This window comes from Leucopleurus acutus (genome assembly GCF_964270905.1).
Source record: "Leucopleurus acutus genome assembly, chromosome: 16".
In the NCBI taxonomy this organism is placed as follows: domain Eukaryota; kingdom Metazoa; phylum Chordata; class Mammalia; order Artiodactyla; family Delphinidae; genus Leucopleurus; species Leucopleurus acutus.
In genome coordinates this window covers 36909444-36933545 of record NC_139158.1, presented here as the reverse complement: position 1 = coordinate 36933545, position 24102 = coordinate 36909444, and the positions used below count along the sequence as shown (strand labels likewise).

The following is a 24102-nucleotide window of genomic DNA, read 5'->3' as shown; positions in this document are numbered from 1 at the left end:
TTAAAAACCGTCTCTCCCCATTATTCCTCACAGACTGCACCCCTTCCCTCCCAACAAAAGTGCTGGGAAAAACTCTGTGAACCTGGCTGACTCGTCCTTCTCTTCACCCTGCTTCTCTTAATCTTTTTTAATTTCAGGAACCCATCCTTTCCATTTCTAACTTACATTGGTTACACCTTGCAATTTTTTTTCAAACCCCTTCTAAACCTGATCCCAGTTTTGCATAACCAAATCCAGAAACAGAACTGGCTGACTCAGAGTTTCCCTTATATGGAAAGTGAGGGTAGGGGCACAGGAAAAAGAATGACCATGCAGATCAAGACAGACATCTGGGGACTTCCCTGGTGGCGCAATGGTTAAGAATCCGCCTGCCAATGCAGGGGACACGGGTTCGAGCCCTGGTCCAGGAAGATCCCACATGCTGCGGAGCAACTAAGCCCGTGTGCCACAACTACTGAGCCTGTGCTCTAGAGCCTGGGAGGCACAACTACTGATACCACGTGCCACAACTGTTGAAGCTTGAGCGCCTAGAGCCCATGCTCTGCAACAAGAGAAGCCACCACAATGAGAAGCCTGCACACTGTAACAGAGTGGGCCCCGCTCGCCGCAACTAGAGAAAGCCCGTGTGCAGCAACAAAGACCCAACACAGCCAAAAATAAATAAATAAATAAATTTATTAAGAAAAAAAAAAAAACAACTGCAAAGAATTCTATATCTTTGTTCTTAATCATGTTAGGGTGCCTGCTATTGTAATTATTATCAATTATCATAATCATGAACGGGAGGGTGTGAAGGTCACTGGCAAAGGCAGATGGTCACATGCAAAGATTCCAGGCTCTAGACTCTTGTTCAAAAACAACTGCCCACAGTGGGCTGGACTCTTCTGATGCTTTTCAACAATCACTGAAAAATCCACCAATGTTCTGCTCAAGGCCCACTACTGAAAAAAACAGAACAAACCTAGATGCTCCATCTAGTCTTCTGCTTCCATCGGGAGGCCCACATAATGGTCATAATTTTGTTCAAAGTACACAGTAGAGATGAGACCGGAACCCAGGTGTTCAGGTTTGTGAGCTCTTTAATGTTCTCTGGTACGTGAATTACTCACATTTATATACCATGAATATATGCATAGAAATTACATGGTATACTTCTTGGGATTCACATGGCTCAGACATTTCTCAAAGATTGATGGCAAATGTTAAAGTTGATGGTGTCACTCATAAACAAATGTTATGGCTTTACAAAAGGCAGTAAACTTAGTCATTATAATAGTTGGCCGACATACATAATAATATACCTATATATACTATATGCGTTTTTAAAATGAAACCAATATTTTAGCACCTGTTTCTTTTGAGAGGCACAAATACTATCTAGCTATACCTACATATGCTTATATATGTATTTTTTTTGTATGGTAGTTACTGATATTCAATGCAGAATTAATTTAATTTAATTTAATTAATTTACTTGGTTGCTCTGGGTCTTAGTTGTGGCAGGCGGCCTCCTTAGTTGCAGCATGCAAACTCTGAGTTGTTTCATGCGTGTGGGATCTAGTTCCCCTACCAGGGATCGAACCCGGGCCTCCTGCATTGGGAGCACAGAGTCTTACCCACTGCACCACCAGGGAAGTCCCCAATGCAGAATTTTAGAATGGGGCTTTTCCAGTTGCTTCCATAGGACTATGTTATAATTGGGGGATGCCTTCTAAACTAAGGGCTGTACACATACTCCTTCATTCAGTGATTAAGAGGCATTATATTGCAGTGGTTAAAACTGGTTATGGACTCTGGCCACACAGCCTCAAATTGAATCCCAGATCTTAATGTCTTAACTTTCTGTGCCTTGGTTTCCTTGTGTAAAATGGGGATTGTATAGTACCCACTTCATAGGATTGTTGTGAGTATTCGATGTATCAAAACATATAAATCCATGGTATATTTCTCCATCTGTTTGTATCATCTTTAATTTCTTTCATCAGTGTCTTATAGTTTTCTGCATACAGGTCTTTTGTCTCCTTGGGTAGGTTTATGCCTAGGTATTTTATTCTTTTTGTTGCAGTGGTAAATGGGAGTGTTTCCTTAATTTCTCTTTCAGATTTTTCATCATTAGTGTATAGGAATGCAAGAGATTTCTATGCATTAATTTTGTATCCTGCTACTCTACCAAATTCATTGATTAGCTCTAGTAGTTTTCTGGTAGCATCTTTAGGATGCTCTATGTATAATGTCATGTCATCTGCAAACAGTGACAGTTTTACTTCTTTCCTGATTTGGATTCCTTTTACTTCTTTTTCTTCTCTGATTTCTGTGGCTAAAACTTCCAAAACTATGTTGAATAAGAGTGGTGAGAGTGGGCAACCTTGTCTTGTTCCTGATCATAGTGGAAATTGTTTCAGTTTTTCACCATTAAGAACGATGTTGGCTGTGGGTTTGTCATATATGGCCTTTATTATGTTGAGGTAGGTTCCCTCTATGCCCACTTTCTGGAGAGTTTTTTATCATAAATGGGAGTTGAATTTTGTCAAAAGCTTTTTCTGCATCTATTGAGATGATCATATGGTTTTTATCCTTCAATTTGTTAATATGGTGTATCACATTGATTAATTTGTGTATATTGAAGAATCCTTGCATTCCTGGAATAAACCCCACTTGATCATGGTGTATGATCCTTTTAATGTGCTGTTGGATTCTGTTTGCTAGTATTTTGTTGAGGATTTTTGCATCTATGTTTATCAGAGATATTGGGCTGTAGTTTTCTTTTTTTGTGACATCTTCATCTGGTTTTAGTATCAGGGTGATGGTGGCCTTTTAGAATGAGTTTGGGAGTGTTCCTCCCTCTGCTATATTTTGGAAGAGTTTGAGAAGGATAGGTGTTAGCTCTTCTCTAAATGTTTGATAGAATTCGCCTGTGAAGCCATCTGGTCCTGGGCTTTTGTTTGTTGGAAGATTTTTTTTTTTTTTTTTTTTTTTTTTTTGGTGGTACGCGGGCCTCTCACTGTTGTGGCCTCTCCCGTTGCGGAGCACAGGCTCCGGATGCACAGGCCCAGTGGCCATGGCTCACAGGCCTAGTTGCTCCGCGGCATGTGGGATCTTCCCGGACCAGGGCACGAACCCGTGTCCCCTGCATCAGCAGGGGGACTCAACCACTGCGCCACCAGGGAAGCCCTGTTGGAAGAGTTTTAATCACAGTTTCAGTGCTTGTGATTGGTCTGTTTATATTTTCTATTGCTTCCTGGTTCAGTCTCGGAAGGTTGTGCTTTTCTAAGAATTTGTCCATTTCTTCCAGATTGTCCGTTTTATTGACATATAGTTGCTTGTAGTAATCTGTCATGATCCTTTGTATTTCTGCAGTGTCAGTTGTGACGTTTCCTTTTTCATTTCTAATTCTGTTGATTTGAGTCTTCTCCCTTTTTTTCTTGATGAGTCTGGCTAATGGTTTATCAATTTTGTTTATCTTCTCAAAGAACCAGCTTTTAGTTTTATTGATTTTTGCTATTGTTTCCTTCATTTCTTTTTCATTGATTTCTGATCTGATCTTTATGATTTCTTTCCTTCTGCTAACTTTGGGGATTTTTTTGTTCTTCTTTCTCTAATTGCTTTAGGTGTAAGGTTAGGTTGTTTATTTGAGATGTTTCTTGTTTCTTGAGGTAGGATTGTATTGCTATAAACTTCCCTCTTAGAACTGCTTTTGCTGCATCCCATAGGTTTTGGGTCATCGTGTTTTCATTGTGATTTGTTTCTAGGTATTTTTTGATTTCCTCTTTGATTTCTTCAGTGATCTCTTGGTTATCTACTAGTGTATTGTTTAGCCTCCATGTGTTTGTATTTTTTACAGTTTTTTTCCTGTAATTCATATCTAGTCTCATAGCATTGTGGTCAGAAAAGATACTTGATACGATTTCAATTTTCTTAAATTTACCAAGGCTTGATTTATGACCCAAGATACACTCTATCCTGGAGAATGTTCCATGAGTACTTGAGAAGAATGTGTATTCTGTTGTTTTTGGATGGAATGCCCTATAAATATCAATTAAGTCCATCTCATTTAATGTGTCATTTAAAGGTTGTGTTTCCTTATTTATTTTCATTTTGGATGATCTGTCCATTGGTGAAAGTGGGATGTTAAAGTCCCCTACTATTATTGTGTTACTATCGATTTCCCCTTTTATGGCTGTTAGCATTTGCCTTATGTATTGAGATGCTCCTATGTTGGGCGCATAAATATTTACAATTGTTATATCTTCTTTGAATTGATCCCTTGATCATTATGTAGTGTCCTTCTTTGTCTCTTGTAATAGTCTTTATTTTAAAGTCCATTTTGTCTGGTATGAGAATTGCTACTCCAGCTTTCTTTTGATTTCCATTTGCATGGAATATCTTTTTCCACCCCCTCACTTTCCGTCTGTATGTGTCTCTAGGTCTGAAGTGGGTCTCTTGTAGACAGCATATGTATGGGTCTTGTTTTTGTATCCATTCAGCCAGTCTGTGTCTTTTGGTGGGAGCATTTAAGCCATTTACATTTAAGGTAGTTATCGATATGTATGTTCCTATTACCATTTTCTTAATTGTTTTGGGCTTGTTATTGTAGGTCTTTTCCTTCTCTTGTGTTTCCTGCCTAGAGAAGTTCCTTTAGCATTTGTTGTAAAGCTGGTTTGGTGGTGCTGAATTCTCTTAACTTTTGCTTATCTGTAAAGGTTTTAATTTCTCCATTGAATCTGAATGAGATCCTTGCTCCGTAGAGTAATCTTGGTTGTAGGTTTTTCCCTTTCATCACTTTAAATATGTCCTGCCACTCCCTTCTGGCTGTTTCTGCTGAAGATCAGCTGTTAACCTTATGGAGATTCCCTTGTATGTTATTTGTTGCTTTTCCCTTGCTGCTTTTAATATTTTTTCTTTGTATTTAATTTTTGATAGTTTGATTAATATGTGTCTCGGCATGTTTCTCTTTGGGTTTATCCTGTATGGTACTCTCTGTGCTTCCTGGACTTGATTAACTATTTCCTTTCCCATGTTAGGGAAGTTTTCAACTATAATCTCTTCAAATATTTTCTCAGACCCTTTCTTTTTCCCTTCTTCTTCTGGGACTCCTATAATTCAAATGATGTTGGGCTTCCCTGGTGGCGCAGTGGTTGAGAGTCTGCCTGCTGATGCAGGGGGGGGGACGTGGGTTTGTGCCTGGTCCGGGAGGATCCAACATGCTGTGGAGTGGCTGGGCCCGTGAGCCATGGCCACTGAGCTTGCACGTCTGGAGCCTGTGCTCCGCAATGGGAGAGGCCACAACGGTGAGAGGCCTGCATACCGCAAAAAAAAAAAAAAAAAGGTGTTGTGTTTAATGTTGTCCCAGAGGTCTCTGAGACTGTCCTCAATTCTTTTCATTCTTTTTTCTTTATTCTGCTCCCTGGCAGTTATTCCCACCGTTTTATCTTCCAGCTCACTTATCCGTTCTTCTGCCTCAGTTATTCTGCTATTGATTCCTTCTAGAGTATTTTTAATTTCAGTAATTGTGTTGTTCATCACTGTTTGCTCTTTAGTTCTTCTAGATCCTTGTTAAATGATTCTTGTATTTTCTCCATTCTGTTTCCGAGATTTTGGATCATCTTTACTATCATTACTCTGAATTCTTTTTCAGGTAGTTTGCCTATTTCGTCTTCCTTTCCAATTTGGATTCCTTTCATTTCTTTTTCTTGTCTGATTGCTATGGCTAGGACTTTCAATACTACGTTGAATGAAAGTGGCAAGAGTGGACATCCTTGTCTTATTCCTGATCTTAGAGGAAATGCTTTCAGCTTTTCACTGTTGAGTATTATGTTAGCTGTGGGCTTATCATATATGGCCCTATTAGGTTGTGGAATGGTCCCTCTATACCCACTTTGTGGAGAGTTTTTATCATAAATTGATGTTAAATTTTGTTAAAAGCTTTTTTTTGCATCTATTGAGAAATCATATGGTTTTTATTCTTCAGTATGTTAATGTGGTATATCATATGGATTGATATGTGGATATTGAGCCACCTTTGCATCCTTGGGATATATCCCACCTGATCATGGTGTATGATCCTTTCAATGTGTTGTTGAATTTGGTTTGCTAATATTTTGTTGAGAATTTTTGCATCTATGTTCACCAGTGATATTGGCCTGTAATTTACTTTTTTTGTGTGATATTTTTGTCTGGTTTTGTTATCAGGTTGATGCTGGCCTCATAGAATGAGTTTGGAAGCATTCCTTCCTTTGCAACTTTTTGGAATAGTTTAGAAGGATAAATCTTAACTCCCTTTTTTATTCTTAATTAATATGTCAGTGTGTTGGCTCCCTTTTTGTGTTGACTTGGTGTGCTAGTGGATTATTTATTTTAGGGGTTTTATTTCCCAACTGTCAATCCTTCTTTTCTCTTTTTAAATTTAAACTCTCTGCTATGAAACAATATCTTGTGTTTCTAAGAAATTTAGAATTAAGAAAACACATTACATAAACAATTCTTTCAATTGGAAAGGGTTGTTATACACTAGAGATAGTCATACGTACTATAACAGTGATCCTCTTCTTGCCAGAATCTCAACTATCATATTTTAAAAATACCTTTCAAGTTATAACTACATAAGCGGAACATTTGATTACATCTATATTTTGTTTAAGAAGGACTGCCTTTCTTTCCTCTCATCAACAACACTTTCATTAAGCTAAAGCATCATACACATCCTTAGTATCCCTAACAGTGGGTGATAAAGATGTTAATGACCTATAAGAAGCTCTTGCAGCTGTGTAACTGCACAGACCTAGTTCCTTGAATCAGTTTAAGGAACTGTATGGTCCGTGTAATAAAAAATTACACACATTCCCAATTAATTGATTTTTAATTTAATTTGTATGACTTTTAAAATTTTCTAATTTAATAGTGAAGGGGTTTAGGATTATGAATTTTCCTGTTGATACAATTTTGCATCGGTATAGTTTTTTAAATAGAGTTTATTTTTTAGAGCAGTTTTAGTTTCACAGCAAGATTTAGAGGAAGATACAGAGATTTTCCGTATACTCCTTGTCCCCTTACAGACACAGCCTCTTCCATTATAAACATCATTATTCCCCAAAGTCCATAGTTTACAGTAGGGTTCACTCTTGGTGTTGTACATTCTATGGGTCTTGACAAATGTATAATGACATGTATCCACCATTATAGTATCATACACAATAATTTCACTGCCCTAAAAATCCTCTGTGGGTCACCAATTCATCCCTCCCTCCCCAACAACCCCAGGCAACCACTGATCCTTTCACTGTCTCCATAGTTTTGCCTTTTCCAGAATGTCATATCATTGAAATCTTACAGTGTGTAGGCTTTTCAGATTGGCTTCTCTCACTTAGTAATATGCATTTACGTTTTCTCCATGTCTTTCATGGTTGATAGTTCATTTCTTTTTAGCACTGAATAATATTTCATTGTCTATGTGTACCACAGGTTGTTTTCCATTCACCTACTGAAGAACATCTTGGTTGTTTCCAAGTTTGGGCAATTGTGAGTAAAATTGCTATAAACATCTGTGTGCCGATTTTTGTATGGACATAGTTTTTCATCTCATTTGGGTAAATGCCAAGGAGCACATTTGCTGAATTGTATGGTAAGAATATGTGTACTTTTGTAGGAAACTGCAAAACTGTCTTCCAAAGTGGCTGTTCCATCTTGTATTCCTACCATTAATGAATGAGACTTCCTGTTGTTCCATGTCCTAGCCAGCATTTGATATTGTCAGTATTTTGGATTTTGGCCCTTCTAATAGGTGTGTAGTGGTATCTCATTGTTGTTTTAATTTGCAATTCACTATGATGAATGATGTTGAGCCTCTTTTTATGTACTTATTTGTCATTTCCTTAGTTCAGGTCTTTTGCTCATTAAATTTTTTTTCATTTTTTAAATCTGATTGTTCATTTTCTTACTACTGAGTTATATGAGTTCTTTTTATATTTTGGATAACAATCCTTTATGACATATGTCTTCTGTAAATGTTTTCTGCCTGTCTGTGGCCTATAGAGTCTCATTTTCCTGGTCTATGTAGTGTTTTGTGGTTTAGGAGAGAGTTTTTAATTTTCAAAGGTTTGCAGTGTTTTCTTTTTTTGTTTTTTTGTTTGTTTTTCCTGTGCTTAGTACTTTTATTTTATTAATATTTACTTTCAGTGCATTTTGGTCTAGGAATATGGTCAGCATTATTCAACTTTTTAGAATCTGACATTTTCTTTATAGTTGACACAACTCTGTCTTCATGAATAGTCCATGGATGTGTATGAACTTTTCTGACCCACTTATATTGACCCCTTTTTCATATGGTGGACGTTTTGACCCCAAAGATGATTTGAATGCCCACTTTAAGTCAGAATTACACCAGCAATGATGAATTTTCATTTAGAAAGTATTTTCAACAAGAACTCCACTAAACTAATTTCAGTGAACCACATCAATATCTCAGTCCTTTTGGAGTCAGGGGTCAAGTCTTCTAGAAGTAGTAAACTGAGAACCTGAGAGACCTTATCTGTAGAAAGAGACAGAACTCCATGGCTGCCATCCAAACTCAAGTCCTGTGGTTGGACAGAGTATCTGGTTTTAGTTCCTAGCTTAAGGAGCCAACATAATGTAAATTGACTGGCAACTGACTGATATTTTACTGGAGTTTTATTTCTGGGGCATGGGGGGAATGTTTAATAAGCAAAATTCTGTGATTGTTCAACCCCTAAGTTAGTCTCTAGGTGTTTCTCAAAATCACACCAGTAAGAAGTGGGCTACTAAGGTTCTGCAGCTGCTCAGAAGGGAAATTGCCTCCTATTCCCTACTTACGAAAGGCCATGAAGTATGGCAAATACAACCAGTTTTCCCTCTTTCAGTGTATGTTGGATGACTTGGGTGGTCATATTCTCATCTTTTAGCCCAAACTACCATAGCCCAGGGAGTCACATGTAGACCAGTACCAGAGAAATGCGCATTGCCCAGACAGCCTAGCCTTGATCTTGGATACAGAAACTGCACAAAACCTAGCAGATCTTTTGAAGAGGGAGCAAGTGTGTTTTATGTTGCACATAGTTGGTTTATTATATTAGGCTGAGAAGTTTGGAAATTTTGTATGTAGGAAGGATTTCTGTTTTGTGGAGAGCAAAGGAGGTATGCTTTGTGCACACACACCCCATTTCTGCTGGTAATAGAAACCTTCTTTGGTGTGTGTATGTGTGTGTGGGGTAACTATTCCATATAGTTCAGGAGGTGCTGACCTCTTCTCCCCCATTTTCCATACCCTCCTTCCACCTGCCACTCTGCTGGGACCCAAGCTAACCCAATAAGCGTCCTCCTAGGAACTACCAGGAAGGAGACACTCTTCTCTCTGGGATTTTGATATAAGCCTAGAGCTCCTGGGGGCCATCTCCGCCCCCCACCCCACCATGTATTTAGAGACTGCCTGACAAGAAGATACACAAAGGAAAGTAGAATGAAGAGAGAGAGAGAGACAAACTTTGATTACATTATTTGAATACTTGGATTCAGCTGTGTTCTGTAGTTTATTCCACTTTGGACTGGAAAGTAATGTGAGTAATGAATCCTTTTCGGGGGGAGGGCGGGTGCTTAAGCTAGGTTGAATTGGACTTCTGATACTTGTAACTGAAACAAGAAAAGAAGTGGATGACATTGAGATATCTTTCAGAGACAGAACCATCAGGACTTACTGATGGATTTGATATGAGAGGTGAGGGAAAGAGATTAAGGTTAAAACCTAAATTTTTGGCTTAAGCAGCTGGTATAGACTTACCATTTACTGAGGTGGATAGTAGAAAAGGCAGAGAGGATAAAATCAAGAGTACCTTTGTGGACACTTCAAGTTTGAGATGCGCATTAAATTCAGTGCCCACTACAAGTATTTTCTTGTGAAAGCTGCCCCATTTCTGAGTTATTTGGAATCATTTGAGCACTGATTGCATTTCATCCTCAATTTTTTTCAAGGGTGTTTATGGGTCCATCGATGTTTGCGAGCTTGAAAATGTCTGCCTGTTAACTTAGTTGATTATAACATCTTAGAATTGTACTCTTTGAATTTTTATTTATTTATATTTTTTGCGGTACGCGGGCCTCTCACTGCTGTGTCCTTTCCCATTGCGGAGCACAGGCTCCGGACGCACAGGCTCAGCGGCCATGGCTCACGGGCCCAGCCGCTCCGCGGCATGTGGGATCCTCCTGGACCGGGGCACAAACCCGCGTCCCCTGCATCGACAGGCGGACTCTCAACCACTGCGCCACCAGGGAAGCCCCAGAATTGTACTCTTTTGCCTCCATCCTCTGAGGATATTCCTGTACTGTCTGCTGACAGTCTCTGGGGAGAGGACTGAGAGAGGGTGGACTGATTTTCTCCCTTCTGGTCAGTGATTTGAGTTGGTATTTTGGGGTTTTTTTTTTGCCTGGATGCTTGTAGGAGTCTTTCTTTATCCTTGAAGTTCAGTGATTCACCAGGATGGTCTCTATTTTGACAGTTCTATTTAGGTTTTTATTGGAACATGAGGATCTTTAAAACACTTTTTTTTTTCTGATTTAGCTATTCCTTCATTTGACACATTTTCTCCTAATACACACGTATTTAAATATATATATATATTTCTGTTTTAATTATGCCATTTGCTATGGATTGAATTGTATTCCCCTAAAATTCATATGTTGAAGCCCGAACTCCCAATGGGACTCATCTGGAGATAGAGTTTTTAGGTAATTGAGGTTAAATGAGGCCATAAGAGTAGGGCCCTAATCTGATAGGACTGGTCCTATAAGAAGAGGAAAAGAGAGGGAAGTCTTTCTCCATCATGGGTGGACACGGTGAGAAGGTGGCCATCTGTAAGCCAAGAAGTAAGCTCTCACTGGGACCTGACTATGCTGGCACCCTGATCTCAGTCTTCTAGCCCCCAGAACTGTAAGAAAATAAATTTCTGTTGTTTAAGCCATCGAGTCTATGGTATTTGTTATGGCAGCCCAAGAAGACCAACACAGCATTCTCTATTTCAGGAATATTAATTATCTGCATCTTGCATATCTTTTAATCTTTTCTATCTATAATCTTATTTCTATTTTTTTGTCTCTATTCTTTTTCTCATATATTTTCTCACATTTATTATAAATAAGAAAATATATTTTCTCACATATATCTTGCAGATCCCAGATTTCTGCTAGTACATAGAGCTCTTCCTTTTTTTTCAAGATTGCACATTACTTCATTGTTAGATAAATAATAGTTTTTATAACTAATCCCCTATTGATGAATACTGGGCTGTTTACAATTCTTTGCTGTTATGAACACTGCTGCAATGAATAACCTTGTACATATGTCATTTCATACTTGTGCAAGTATGTCTGTAGAGTAGATTCCTAGAAGTGGGATTGGTGGGTCAAAGGGTAGTAATATGTTCTTGTAGAAATTCTGAATAGTTGCTGTGTTGCTTATTTTAAGCCCATTTTTTCTTTTTCTATCTCAGTCATCTGTTTTCCCAAATATAGCATAAATGGACTTTCCTTAATCCCCTTCCTACTTATCTGGGGCCTGTTTGAATCCTGTCCTCATAATTGAGCTTGAGGCTGATAATTCATCATAGTTTGTGTTTGGTTGTGATGTTGTGATCCTGCAGAAATGACTGAGGCCTTTATTCTGACTGCATTGCAGCCTGGCTTCTCTCTGCCCAGGCCTGCTTCCTTTACTCTCCAAAGCACTGATTTTGAGAGTGCTCTCCAGTAAACTTCCTGTGCAGAAATCTCCATCTCAGTGTCAGCTCTTGGTTTTAAAATGCATTTCCCTGATGACCAGATAGGTTGAACACTTTTTCATGTTTATTAGCCATTTGGTATTCTATTTTGGAAGTCATCTGTTCAAATCTCTTGCCTATTTTTCTACTGGGATGTCTGTCTTTTTCTTAGTGACTTATAGGAGCTCTTTAAATATTCTGTATACCAGTTGTTTGTCAGATGTATGTATTATAGATGTTGTAGATGTCTTTCATGGAACAAAGATACTTAATTTTGATATAATTCCATTTAGCGTTTTTTCTTTATATTTAGTGGTTTGCAGCTAACCCAATGAAGTAGGTTTACCTACTTCAAGGTCATGAATATGTTCTATTTTTTTTTCCTTAAAAACTTCATTGTTTTACCTTTCACATTGCGATCTCTATTTCCCCTGAAGTGCTGTTCTGTGTGCGGTGGAGGCAGGAGTCAATATACATTGTTTTCCATGTGGACAGCCAATTGACTCTGAGCCATTTGTTGAAGACTGTTTCCCTGTGTTCTGCAGTGTCAGCTTTGTTATAAATCAAGTGACCTTATACCTGTGAGGTCTTGCTAGACTTTTATTCTGTTTCATTTGTCCTTAAGTTTGCTTATCCTTAAGTGCATCTCTTTTGATTCTCACTTTACTTGTGCTATAATGTTTTCCTTTGTATATATTATTTTCCTTTACTAGGCTTATTTTCCACTGCTGGGTTCCATGAAAATGAGCTCCATTACTGGTCTTTTTATGATATCATTTTGCTCAGACACAGTGCCTTCAAAACATAATTGCTTTAATGCATAATTGCCAGTTATTGTACATTACAAGCATCTAAATAAACTTTTAAAAAAAATTAATTTATTTATGGCTGTGTTGGGTCTTCGTTGCTGCATGCAGGCTTTCTCTAGTTGCATCTAGTTGCAGCGAGCGAGGGCTACTCTTCGTGGCAGGGTGCGGGCTTCTCATTGCGGTGACTTCTGTTTGTTGCAGAGCATGGGCTCTAGGTGTGCGGGCTTCAGTAGTTGTGGCACATGGGCTCTAGAGCACAGGCTCAGTAGTTGTGGCGCACAGGCTTAGTTGCTCCGTGGCATGTGGGATCTTCCTGGACCAGGGCTCGAACCTGTGTCCCCTGAATTGACAGGTGGATTCTTAACCACTGCGCCACCAGGGAAGCCCAATAAACTTTCTTTTAAAAGAAACAGTCTACCTGTATTATCACAAACTTTAAAAAGATATGAAAACCTCTACCTGCTCTTATTTTTCTCCTGTCCATTGAACTGTAAATGTGGTTGGAGAAAACCGTGTATTCTCATTGTCCCTGGCTGTTACTTTTTATTTGTGTTGCACCAGTAATGAGCCAAAATACTTCCTCATCTACATGGTGAGGGTTAGGGTTGGCAAATTCTAACGCCGACTTTTAAAGAATTAAATGCTGAATGTTTTGGGATTCTTTTTTTTTTTTTTTTTTTTTTGCGGTACGCGGGCCTCTCACTCTTGTGGCCTCTCCCATTGCGGAGCACAGGCTCCAAACGCACAGGCTCAGCAGCCATGGCTCACGGGCCTAGCCTCTCCGCGGCATGTGGGATCTTCCCGGACCGGGGCACGAACCTGTGTCCCCTGCATCGGCAGGCAGACTCTCAACCACTGCGCCACCAGGGAAGCCCTGAATGTTTTGGTAGGTGGATATTGTTCCTGGTTCTTCACTCTTTCCTTGTATGAAATTTTACATCTGTGCCCTTTACCATGTGATGCTGCAGTGCACCCCACTAGAGTAGTCAGAGTTTCTTTCCCTGTTGTGCTAATACTGGGCTTGGCTGTGGGGTTTGCTCTGGCCAGTGGAATGCTTAGCAAGTGTTGTATGAGCAGAAGCTTTCAGCATATCTGTGTGGTTTGGCTTGGCCTCTTGCTATTAGAACAACATGCTCCAGCTGGAAGCTGGTCTGAGGAGACACATAGAGCAAATCTGTATTAGTTTGCTAGGGCTGCTATAACACAATACCACAGATAAGGTGACTTAAAGAACAGAAATTTATTTTCTCACAGTTTTGGAGCCTAGAAGTCCAAGATCTAGGTGTCAGCAGGTTTGCGCTCTTCTGAGACTTTTCTCTTCGACTTGCAGGTGGCTGTCTTCTTGCTGTGTCCTCACATGGTCTTTCCTCTGTGCCCATGCATCCCTGGCTCCTCTTTGTGCATCCAGATTTCCTCCTCTTCTAAGAACACCAGTCAGATTGGATTAGGGCCCACCCTAACAACCTCATTTAAACTGAATCACCTCTTTAAAGGCCCTAACTCCAAATGCAGTCACATTCTGAGGTACTGAGGGTTAGGACTTCAACATGTGAATTTGGTGGGGGAGAAACAATTGAGCCCATGACAGGCCTGAAGATAAGTCCAGGCAATCCCAGGAGGCCAGTACAGCCACAACTTTCCAGCAGACCCATAAGCAGGAAATAAATGCCTGTTGTTGTAGGCCACTGAGTTCTGGTGTGGTGTTTGCCATATACGTTTATGGCAGCAATAGCTGACTAAGTGTATCACTACATTCACTACTTTTGTTCATCGAGGGGAAATTCACATAACACATAATTAGCCATTTTAAATTGTACAATTCAGTGATATTTCATGTATTATTCATAATGCTGTTTCTTTAATTTCTTTCTTTTTTTTTTTTTTGGCCGCGTGGTGCAGCATGCGAGATCTTAGTTCCACAACCAGAGATCAAACCTGTGCCCCCTGCATTGGGAGCATGGATTCATAACCACTGGACTTCCAGGGAAGTCCCAGTTTCTTTAATTTCTAATGCACAATGTCAGAGATACTTTAACTGGAGGAAAAGTATGCATATTTCCTCAATGGAAAAATGTTTTTCTGAAAAAGAAAAGCTCATTGTGGTAGTATCTAAAAATTAAAGCATATGTTACACTTGGGAAACAAAGACTGAAAAGGGAAGTAACTTGGTGCTATCCAAAGTGTTTTTCTTTCCTCACAATCACGTCTGTTCCAACCACATGCCTACAAAAATTGCCTACCCTTTAATTCATTCATTCATTCATTCAGTATTGCTGAATGACTACCACATACTGGCCCTACTCTTGTGTCTGTGGATTCAATGGTGAAGAAAAAAAAAAAGACAAAAAAATTCCCTGCCTTCATGGAGCATGTGAATTCTAGTAGGGAAATCATATTAAATCGATAAATATGTTAAATAAATACCACGTTAAATAGTTTAAAAGTGCTAAGAAGCAAAAATAACAGGGAAGATTGATACAAAATGTTTAGTGGTTTTGAAATTTTATATAGGATGATCAGGAAAGGCCTCACTGAGAAAGTGACTTTTAAATAAAGATCTGAAAGAAGTAGGAGAGCTAGCTATGTCAACACATGAGGGAAGTGTGTGCTGGGCAGAGGAAATAGCAAATGCAAAGGTTTGAGGCAGAACTGTGGTTTCTCTGTTCTAGGTCTGTGATACAGGAGCGGGAGAAGGAGGGAAAGTAGACCAGGAAATGAAGTGAGAAGAGATGAGCGAGGTAACGGGGTGTATCCCCTAGAGCTTTGTAGCTCATCATAAAGGCTAGGCTCTTTCTTGGAGCGAAATTCAAGCCATTAGAGAGTTTTGAGCAAAGGAGTGGGTGTGACCCGACTTGAACAGGATCACTCTTGCTACTGCAGGGAGAATGGATCACAGGGTGGCAGGAGCAGACACACTGATACCACTGAGGAGGCTCTTGCAGAAATCCAGGCAAGAGATGAGGTGGTGTTGGACCAGGGTGATAAGAGAAGGGGTGGTGAAAAGAGATTGAATTCTGGGTATATTTTTAAAGTACAGTCAGTAACCCTGTGTAACTCAAAGAGTGGAACTGACATTCATTGAGATGAGGAAGACTGTAGGATGATCTGTTTTAGAAGAAATATGAGTAGCCCCGTTTTGACGGGTTAAGTGGAGATGGCAAGCAGGCAATTGGGCATTTGGGTCTAGAGTTAGAGGCAAGGTCAAGGCTGGAAATATAAATTTAAAAGTCATCATGTAGGGCTTCCCTGGTGGTGCAGTGGTTGAGAGTTCGCCTGCCGATGCAGGGGACACGGGTTCGTGCCTCGGTCCGGGAAGATCCCACATGCCGCGGAGCGGCTGGGCCCGTGAGCCATGGCCGCTGAGCCTGCGCGTCCAGAGCCTGTGCTCCGCAATGGGAGAGGCCACAACAGTGAGAGGCCCACGTACCGCACAAAAAAAAAGTATAAAAGTCATCATGTAGATGGATTGAAACCCAAAATAGTGAGTGAGAGCACCTTCAGAGTGAGTGCCGCTGGAAAAGAGATGAGTCCACAGATGGAGCCCTGGAGCACATTAATATTTAGAGGGTGGGGAAGGGAGGAGGAGTCACCAAAAAAGAGAAGGAACTGCTAGAAAGGAAGGAGGAAAAGTAGTCCAGAACAATGTTCTGAAAGCCTAAGAGAAGAAAGCTTTTCAAGGATGAAAGAGTAATTCAACATTTTTATGTTACGCATAATATTTGCCCCATTGGTTTCCCAACTAGTGATGATCCCTCCTCTTCAGCTAGAAAAATGACGATGTTCAGGAACTTAAAACTTCTTCTCTGGAAGAATTTCATTTTAAAGGTAGGTATGGTTATCTGTAGGGAAAATGTGAGTCTCCTTGGGAGGAACTGAAAGATTTAGTTAAATTCGTTTCTAATAATGGAGTAAAGAAAAAATTAAGAACTTTACTTGTAAAGGGGCCCTTTTCTGCAAATGAGCCATGTTTTCACAGTAGTTCTGTTAGCCCTAATTATTGAAGGTAGCATCATTGTTACTGATTTCTAGCCATTGTTATAGAAAAAATAAAAGGAGATGTTTCTAGCTAATTCTCATTGTTTTTTTCTTTGTCATGTGTTGTACAGGGAGGCTGGAAGAAATGAACGCATTCTTTTATTTATATATATAATATATATTTTAGTGAAGTAAAGTTGATTGAAAACATTCTTAATGGAAGAACATTTGCCACATAGCCATTTAATGCTTGTGTTCTATTTTGGATTAACATACGGCTTTTGTTTTTATTTTAGAAACCAAAGACTCTGGTAACAGTCCTTGAAATCTTGATGCCATTACTATTTTCTGCAATTGTAATGTGTCTTCATTTTGGTAGTTTGCCAGGAAATAGACCTCCTGTCAACTACTGTGCAATTGATATCACTTCACTGCCAGAATTCTTCATGCAATATCCTCTGAAAAATAGATTTCAACTAGTTTATATCCCTTCCAAAAGTGAAACTTTGAAGAGTATCACTGAAAGTGTGGAAAAAACCTTTGGTGTTGAGTTTGAAGGTTAGACATAAAGATGCGGGAAGGATAGAGAGGACATTTTTATAAAGTATAGTTTGAAGTTTTTTCCTGTGAGTTCTTACAATACTGATTCCAAATCTGGGGTCTCCGAATTCTGAACAGTCTGCAAAGGTGGTAGTTGGGGGAAACCAGTTCACAAGGTATAGTTACTATTTCACACAATGCACAAGAGACTTGTATATTTATGTCACAAGGCTTCAAGGCTAGTTAAAATGTTAAGTATTTGTTTTTAATTTACTGTAGCGACACTGGTTATCTCATATTAATCCTGGTTTGCAGTCATAATATGTCTCTGACTAATAAAAGACAGGAAACATTCAGAGTTTCTGAATTAGCCTTTTAACTGGTCTCTTTCCTCGTCTTCTTGTCCCATTCTCATCCAGTCTCTACATGGAGCCAAAAAGATCTTTAAAAGATCTGTGGGATCTGGCCAGTCTCCCGATTCAGCCCCTTCAGTGACTTCCGTTGCACTGGCAGTCAACCAGACCCTTCCCCAGTCTTGCTGGCTTCCTCTCTTCCTTGGGCTCCCATACTGGTGGTGTTGCCACCTTTCAATTCCCAGAATCTGTGAGTCTTTCCTCCCTTCTGACAAAATGTTTTGCTCTTCCTGTGGGTTGCTCCTTTTTATCATTAAGGTTTCAGCTAAAATGGCACTTAGGAATGTAGGTTTTAGGTTTCCCATCTCTGCCTTTTTCTCTCTCACAGAATCCCATTGGATATGTTCATAGCATTTTGATAAATGTTTAATTACATTGCCACTCACTGCTTCCTGTGCACTGTCTGCCTTTCCCTGCTAGGTTCCACCTCCGTGAAGGCAGAAGACTATGTGTGTTTTGTTCATACACTGTGCCTGGCACACAGTAGGTACTCAATACATATTTATTGAATGAATGCAGTTAGGTAGATAAAATTTTTCAAAATATGGAGTAACTTTTCAAAGTTCCTATAATTGTAATATATGTTTTTATAAGGTATTCTAATAATATATAAGGTAGAACATGGAAAGAAAGAGCTCTCCTCTCTCAGCATTGAGTGCCACTCAATGAAGACAATTCTTTTAAAGGACCTCAGTGGTATAATGTGTGGGAACTACTGTTTTGAAAGTTGTGCTTTATGTTTGCCTAGTATTCTAAAATATTATTCTAATTCAGTTACCTTTTATAAGTATGAGATTACAAAATTAAAAGAAAAAAAACCAGAATTCCTCCGTGGTGAGGTGATAAGTTAGATAAAACATGATGATAAAGAACAAGCCATAGGAAATAGGAGGGTGGTGTGTTTCAGGAGTCAGGGGCTATCCAGGCAGGGGCACAGCGAGTAGCCAGGCCCTGAGGTGTTTGAGGATCTGAAAGTCATCAAGGGAAGCTGAAGTAAGTTGAGAGAGTTAGATGAGGTTTGAAATGTCTGTAGGAGCCACATAATGCAGAGCTTTGCAGGCCTTGTTAGAGTGTTAGGGTTTTCTTCTACATGCAGAAGGAGCCATTGAAGGGGTTTTAAGAAGACAGGTTATGCTGCAATGTAATTTGTTTTAAAAAGGTTTATCTGGTTATTCTCTGGAAGAGTGATTGGAAGGGACTAGAATTTGCAGACATCAGGAAGGGAAAGATGCCTTGCTAATTGCCAAATCCAGTGCTTTCTTTCCCATCTTCTTTTCTTTGTCCTCATTGTGACAGGGATGCTTTCATCCATCTCTTTGGAATTCTCTACTGCTTTGAATGCTGTGATACTGTAATCTTCATCTATTTTTACCTCCCTGCCATTTCCATTGGAGTCTTCCTTGCTCACTTTTTGTCCTCAAACAGTTTAATGCCTTCTTTTCCTCCCTCTCTCCTTATTACAGAATGATACATGACACAATGCAGTGTTTAATGTAAAAAGTTAAAGTTCCCATCCCTAATCCCACTTCCCAGAATTCTTTGTTAACTGTTAGGGATGTATTTTTCTGGAATTAAAAAAAATTTTTAAAGCATCTTAAAATTTACAATAAATACAAGAACTCCTTGCACTGAAAATTTCAAACAGTATAAAAAGATAATAAAAGTTAAACTCCCCTCTTCATGCCATTCCCCTAAGCAAATCCTCCACCCTAGAAGTAAGGACAAACAATAGTTTGACGATCCCTTCCAAACTGTGGTAGACTTCTGGGTTTTTTTCTTCACAGCATCTATCGACCCTTTTGATATATGCACAGCCTATTTCTCCCTGGAGGCCTGATCCCTCTCCCACTCTGAGCCCATGATGACTCCACCCTGGGCTCAGGATGAGTCATGTAACCTCTGTCTACACCAGTCTGCACTTGGCAGTCCCCTTGCTATAGGGATTCGTTCAGGGGAGACACATAACTCAGTAAGACTCAAGGAAACACTTAGATTTTTTCCTGGGAATTTCTGGGAAAAAGATTATTGCTGTTCTGCTTCTGGTAACACGGCAGACTAGGTTATTTGGACCAACCCTCTTTCTGAAAAACAGATGCTGGATAAATATTTAAATATGTTCTTAAAAGTATTAAAGAACTAAATAGACAGTAAGGAACCATCAAGACAAACAGCATTGGGTAAAAATATTTTATTTCTTGATCCAAGGGGTAATTACTTAGATTTTAATTTTATAATTGTTCATTAAACTGAACATTTGTGTTTCATATGCCTTCCTGTGTGTATGCTATTTTGTGCAATTTAACCAAATATGTGTGTATGTATATGTGTGTGTTTAAAAAGAAACCTAAATAAGGCTAAGGAAACAAAAGAACAACAACAACAAAAAAAACCATATATAGGATAAAAGGAAAATTTACTCATAATTCTATCACCCAGATACAAGTGCTGTTTAAAACCTCACATACACCCTTCCTGCCCTTTTTCTAACAAAAATAGGATCATTTTGTATGAACTCTTTGTAACCTACTTTTTATTTACTGTATTGTTAAAATATTTCCATATTCTTAGATATTTTTCTTAAGAAGGAAAGAACCCAGAGAGGTCAGTGGAGTCCTCAAACTGCTTCTTATGAAAACTGCATCATATGAGGGGGAACTGAGATGTAGTTTCAAGCCTTGTAAGGCACAGAGGGAAAGAAGAAAAAGTTAAGGCTCATTCAGGAGGGACGTCTCACAGGAGACCATCTCCCCATAGAGCTGGGATCCCAAATGCCTGTACTCTTAGTGTAAGGTTGAGCCAGAAGAAAATACACCTCATTCCCACTCCACTTAAAATAGCATCCAAAATAAAATACCTAGGAATACATCTGACCACTAAGATGAAATACTTGTACACTGAAAACTACAAAGCATTGCTAAAATAAATCAAAGAAGTCTTAAATCGATGAAAAGACATCCTATGTTCATCGATTGGAAGACAATATTAAGATAGCAATACTCCCCAAATTGATCTACAGATTCAATTCAATCTCTATTAAAATCCCAACTGCCTTTTTCTCAGAAATAGACAAATTTCATATGAAATTGCAAGGGGCCTCAAAATGCCAAAACAATTTTGGAAAGAGTTGGAGGACTCACACTTCATGATTTCAAACTTACTACCAAGCTATAGAGATCAAAACAGTGTGGTACCTGCATAAAGATAGACATACAGACCAATGGAATAGAATTGAGAGTCTAGAAATCCATACATCTCATTACCAAATGATTTTTGACAAGGATGCCAAGACCATTCTATGAAGAAAGAATAGTCTCTTCAACAAATGGCACCAGGACAATGGGATAGCCACTTGGACTTCTTCCTCACTTCATTCTTTATGATGGCTGAGTAATACTCCCCACATTTTGTTTATCTATTCATCTGTTGATGAACATTGGGTTGTTTCTACCTTTTGACTGTTGTGAATAATTCTGTTATGAACATTCATGTACAAGTATCTGTTTGAGTCCCTGTTTTCAGTTCCTTTGGGTATACACCAAGGAGTGTAATTGCTGAGTCATATGGTCATTCTGTTTAACTTTTTGAGGCATCATCCAACTGTTGTTTTCCACAGAAGCTGCACCATTTTACATTCCCGTCAGCAATACACAAGGGTTCCAATTTCTTTGTAGAAATATCTATTCAAGTCCTTTGCTCATGTTTTACTTGCATTGTTTGTTTTTTTGACATTGAGTTGTAGGAATTCTTTATGTATTTTGGATATCAATTCCTTAATAGGTATATGGCTTGCAAATATTTTGTTCCATTCTGTGAGTAGTCTTTTTACTCTCTTGATAGTATCTTTTTTTTTTTTTTTTTTTTTTTTTTGCGGTACGCAGACCTCTCACTGTTGTGGCCTCTCCCGTTGCGGAGCACAGGCTCCGGATGCGCAGGCTCAGCGGCCATGGCTCACGGGCCTAGCCGCTCTGCGGCATGTGGGATCTTCCCAGACTGGGGCACGAACCCGTGTCCCCTGCATCAGCAGGCGGACTCTCAACCACTGTGCCACCAGGGAAGCCCTGATAGTGTCTTTTGATGCATAAAACCTTTTAAATTGTTGAAGTTCAATTTATCTATTTTTTTTCTTTTGTTGTCTGTGTTTTTGGTGTCATACGTAAGAAACTATTGCCAAATCCAAGGTTATGAAGATTTTCCACTAAGTTTTCTTCTAAGAGTTTTATGGTTTTTAGCTTTATGTTTAGATCTTTGATCCATTTTGAATTAAGGTAAGGGTTCCACTTCATTCTTCTGAATGGCGATATCCAGTTTTCCCAGCACCATTTGTTGAAAGACTGTCCATTGAATAGTCTTGGCACCCAAGTTAATTATATTTGTGAGGGTTTATTTCTGGGCTCTCTAATGTATTCCATTGGTCTTTATATCTAGAGTTTGAGAAAGATTGGTGTTAACTCATCTTTAAATGTTTGATAGAATTCACCAGAGAAGGCATCTAGTCCTGGGCTTTTCTTTGTTAGAACAGAACCTGAGAGACCTGTGGGACACCATCAAACACCAGCATACACATCATAGGAGTCCCAGAATGACAAGAGAGAGAGAAAAGAAGCAGAAAAAATATTTGAAGAAATAATGGCTGAAAACTCCTCCTAATTTGATGAAATACATGAATCTACAAACCCAAGAAGCTCAATTAACTCCAAGCAAGATAAACTCAAAGAGATCCCCAGTAAAAGTCTAAAATTCCAATTGTCAAAACTCAAAGACAAAGAGAGCATTTTGAAAGCAGCAAGAGAGAAGAGACTCCCTACATACTCAATAAGATTAACAGCTGATTTCTCTAGAGAAACCATGGAGTCTAGAAGGTAGTGAGATGACATTCTAAATCTTGAAAGGAAAAAATAACTTTTAACCAAGAATTTTCTATCTGGCAAAACTATCCCTCAAGAATGATGGAGAAATTAAGACATTTTTGGATAAACAAAAGCTGAGAGAGTTTATTACCAATAGTCCTTCCTTTCCCTGCTAAAGGGAGTTCTTCAGGCTGAAATGAAAAGTCACTAGACAATAACTCGAAGCCATAAGAAGAAATAAAGACCCCTGGTAAAGGTAACTAAAGCCAATGGCTAATGGGCATATGAAAAGATGCTCAACATTGCTAATTATTAGAGAAATGCAAATCAAAACTGCAATGAGGTATCACCTCACATTGGTCAGAATGGCCATTATCAAAAAGTCTAGAAATAATAAATGCTGGAGAGGGTATGGGGAAAAGGGAACCCCTGTTGGTGGGAATGTAAATTAGTGCAACCACCTTGGAAAACAGTCTGTAGGCTCCTTAAAAAACTAAAAATAGAATTACCATATGATCCAGCAATCCCACTCCTGGGCATATATCTGGAAAAGACAAAAACTATAATTCGAAAAGATACATGCACCCCCAATGTCCATAGCAGCATTATTTGCAATGGCCAAGACATGGAAGCAACATGTGTCCATCAACAGATGAATGGATAAAGACGATGCAGTGTATATATAATGGAATATCACTCAGACATAAAAAAGAATGAAATAATGCCATTTGCAGCAACATGGATAGACCTAGAGATAATCATACAAAGCGAAGTAAGTCAGACAGAGAAAGACAAATATCATATAGTATCACTTACATGTGGAATCTAAAAAAAATGATACAAATGAACTTATTTACAAAATGGAAACAGACTCACAGACGTAGAAAACAAATTTATGGTTACCAAAGGGAAAGGGGAGAGAATAAATTTGGACTATGGAATTGAGAGATACACACTACTGTATATCAAGTAGATAAACAAGAAGGATTTACTTGTTACAACAAGTCAGAAGCTCTTGCTCCAGCCTCAGAGTGCTGTATTTATATCTCGGTGTGGATCCTGACCTTGAGCAGGTCAATAGATTCTGTATCCATTTCCCCTTATGTGAAACTGGAAAATGATAGCACTTATCTCATAACTTAGTTATGAGGATTAAATGGGATGTAAAATGCTGAGAATAATACTTGGTATATAGTAAGAACTTAGTACATGTTAGCAATTATTATCACATTTTACAAAAGAAGCAGCAAAGTCAGAGAAGTTATAGAAGACCCAGGGTCAGCCATAGTTCATGTAGTCAGGGTCAGTGAAGGGCTGCCTGATGCCTTAACTGTGGCTCTTTCTGTTATATATGCAATCCTTACATTTTCGATCTGTATTCTCTTAACTTCCTGGAAGGCAAATGTTTGCATTTATTTTGCGTTTTTCTCCCAGACTTCAGTTTGATTGGTTTATCTCCAAATCTGGAGCCACTATACTTAGAGCCTGGGAAACCTTGAATCCTTGACCCATCATTTACTAGTTCCATGACATTGAGCAAATTTATTTAATGTGGCTAAGCCTCAGTTTCTTCATCTGAAAAACAGAGAGGTTATGAAGATTAAATAAGATACTGTATATAAAGTGCTTACCCAGTGCCAGGCAATGCTCCATAGATGCTATATAATCTACCGCTTATCTTTGAAGAAGATGGTTTTTATTGTAGGAGATGTTATTAATGCAGTATTAGGGGAAGTTTTAGGCAATTAAATGTTTGTGCTTT

The 24102-nt window shown here is 38.9% G+C and overlaps 1 protein-coding gene across 1 annotated transcript in view; it reads left to right on the top strand.

The window, feature by feature from the left end:
• The window catches only part of LOC309973486 (ATP-binding cassette sub-family A member 17-like), a gene marked incomplete at both ends in the record, with an annotated part of 91520 nt that overhangs the window by 9522 nt on the left and 57896 nt on the right, over positions 1–24102 (top strand).